The sequence below is a fragment of the Macaca thibetana genome, chromosome 9 (genome assembly GCF_024542745.1).
Source record: "Macaca thibetana thibetana isolate TM-01 chromosome 9, ASM2454274v1, whole genome shotgun sequence".
Lineage (NCBI taxonomy): Eukaryota > Metazoa > Chordata > Mammalia > Primates > Cercopithecidae > Macaca > Macaca thibetana.
Window position 1 is genome coordinate 110237595 of NC_065586.1, and position 3038 is coordinate 110240632.

The 3038-nt window shown below is 43.3% G+C and overlaps 1 pseudogene; it reads left to right on the plus strand.

Moving 5' to 3' along the window:
• The first annotated feature begins 200 nt into the window (after positions 1-200).
• On the plus strand, positions 201-2125 carry LOC126962283 (ubiquitin-conjugating enzyme E2 variant 1-like; annotated as a pseudogene).
• Positions 2126-3038: the final 913 nt, after the last annotated feature.

A 3038-nucleotide genomic window follows, 5' to 3' on the forward strand; every position in this document is an offset into this window, starting at 1 on the left:
ACAAGGTTACCATAGCTAGGACTTTATATCTTTCCAGAACCCTCTCCTTAAAAAATACATACATAGATGTCAAGCTGGTATATCTCTAGGTTGATTTATAATTATAAACGTACAAAGTGACATCAGGAATCACCATGGATTCACATGGAACATCCTCCATAAACACGATACATTAGCCTAAAGGCTGCTGGTCCTACTTCATGCGGCACTCCCGCCATCCAATGTGTAAGCCTCTCTGTGACGTGGAGCCCTCCCATCACCTCAACTGCAATTTGACAAATGTGACAAGGACTCTTGCTGAACTTGGTTCCTTCTACCTTTCATCTCTCACTCACCTGACTGACCTGGTCAATAAAAGCCCACCCCAACAGGATAATGGAGGAAACGTAGACACAGCCAAACCAGCTCTGGACGGTGAGAAGTGTTCTGGTTGTTTAGGACGGGGTGTTTGTTCTGTGGGTCGAGTGGGCACAGACAAATGGAAAACATTCTCTCCTGCTCTGTATCAAGTTGTTGCTGAAATGGGAACTGTACTATACTTGTGGGTCGAGTATGATCTTTAAAAATCATCAGCAACATCTTGGGCTTTGACATACAAGTTACTAGTATTAACCACTTACACTTCGGAGCACCTTTGTGAGATCGGATCATCCAGTATCTTGGAAGGCCCCTGGTACTTCTGCTTCAACTGTTTTTTGAAAGTTGATGCCTCAGAGCTTAGAAAGCATTTAATCATATCAAAGAAAAACAGTGAAAAGCGTTCTTAGGCAAGCACATTCATCCTTTTTTACTCATAAACTGGGACAAGTTCTTAAGATAGTATCCACTATTTAAAATATGATTTCTATGAGAAAGAGTTCAGAATTCCAATTAGAGACACCAGAAACACCCTTTGCAGCCTGCTTGTCCCAGCAGGCTCTCTGCACAATCCCCTCCACCCTGACCTCAAATTAACACAAAGCAAAACACAAAGTCTAGGAACAAGCTAGTTCAGAGTCCAGAGAAGTACACCCCTTTGGTACGGACACCTAGGGACCCGGTTTCTGGGGAAGAGATGGCATCCATAGGAGCTCTAGCGGGAGCAGAACCAAGACACAAAGTGTTTCTCCCAGAGGTGGCCAGCCCCACAGCTCCAGACCTAGAGCAAGGGCAGCAAGCTGGGGGACCGAGGGAGGGTGTCTTCCCGAGTCAGAACTCACCAAGGGGCCAGCCCAAGAACCATTAGGTGGTGTGGCAGGTTTAACTGATGTTTCTTGGGACAAGCAAAGTGGGAAGATGCTGAAAACGCTTCCCCCACACGCTTAGGGCTTTAGTGGCTAAAAACAAAAAAACTACACTTAGTTAAATGGACAATGTGGAAAGCTACTCTAGTATTTAATGTATTTCCTGAGTTACTGTAACTAGAAGTTACCTGTGGACAAGCTTGGTTATTTCAGTGGATCTTAAACTTTCAACAGAACTTTTGTACTGGGTTAGGTGGTAGAGATTCTTCTCTTGAATATAATAGCCTATCTGTTTTTATGGAGTGCAATTAGGGGCAGGTAGTCTGTCAAAAAGCCTGGCTGTTGGAAAAAGGCTGGAAATTCCTCAAAAATAAAATATTTCTTAAATATATGCTTCCCTCCACCTTGAGATTTTTTTTTTAAAGTAAGAATCAAGTATGTAAGTTAGGGAGCAACAGCGGCGGAAGGTGGCAGCTACCATAGGCTTGGGAGTAAAAAGGTCCCTCGCAGTTTCTGATTGCTGGAAGAACTTGCAGGCGGCCAGAAAAGAGCAGATGGCACAGTTAACTGGGGTCTAGAAGATGACAAAGACATGTCACTTACAGGACGGACAGGAATGATGACTGGGCCGCCAAGAATAATTTATGAAAACCAGACATCCAGTCTTAAAATAGAATGTGGACCTAAATACCCAGAAGCACCCCCTTTGCAAGATTTGTAATGAAAATTAATATGGAGTTAATAGTTCCAGTGAAGTGGTGGGCCCAAGATCCGTATCAGTGCTAGCAAAATGGCAGAATTCTTAAAGCATCGTTGTCCTGCAAGAGCTTTAGCGCCCAACAATATCTAAAGAAAATATGAAACTCCCTCAGCCTGCTGAAGGACAATGTTACAGCAATTAATTAAAAAGAAAAACCATGGGCCCTTCCCTTCCCCAGAATTCACTTTAAGGAGTCTTCATTTTCCACAGTAGTAAATTTTCTAGGTATGTCTTGTAGACCTCAAAGGACTGGAAAGGAAACTCCCATTCAAAGGAAATTTATCTTAAGATACTAAATGATACTAATTTTTGTCCGTTTGAAATAAGTTGTGCTATACGAAGTTATCCTGTCAAGTGTAACCACTGTCCACAGGGTTGAAACTCTGGGATCAAGGTAAGTATATTTAAATTGACTCCCATTGTAACTGGTGGGGCACATCTAACTGAAAAGACACACCACACAATCACCTTTTTCTGTTGATTACATGGCCTGGGCTCTCTGCCTTCTCTCCTTACCTCTCCCCCTAGGTCCTACCCTCCCTGCAACAGCCCTCTACTCTGGGGGCTTGTTACCCTCTTGTCCTAAATCTTCCTTTCTCTTGCAAACAAATACACAGTCTACTGAAAGCAGACTATTATGTTGAAAAGGTTTCTTTACGAATTTTACATTTACTCTACAGATCTTAGTTTCAGGGGATTCTTTCCAACAGTTAACTCATTAAGTTTCCTGGCATAATTTAAGTGTACCACAACTGTTAGAGCAATGGGAACCAATGCCTCCCTCTGAGATTGGCCTTCAATGAGGAATTTAGGGCTTTCTCCATATCTTCTCTTCCCCAGCTTTGAGGGGTGCTTTTTCTCCCCTTCTCCTCAAGTTCCTTTTGCACCATCACCACCCAACACTTTCCATGACATCCTTGCTTTGGCCAGAAGCGATTAGGTAAGGTTGGAAAGTTTCCCTGACCTCCCTCACTATTCACTCTCCACCAGGCTACAAAATGAATATTGGGTCCTCAGTCCTGCCACTCTCTGCGGTCATCATCAGCTGATGCGTT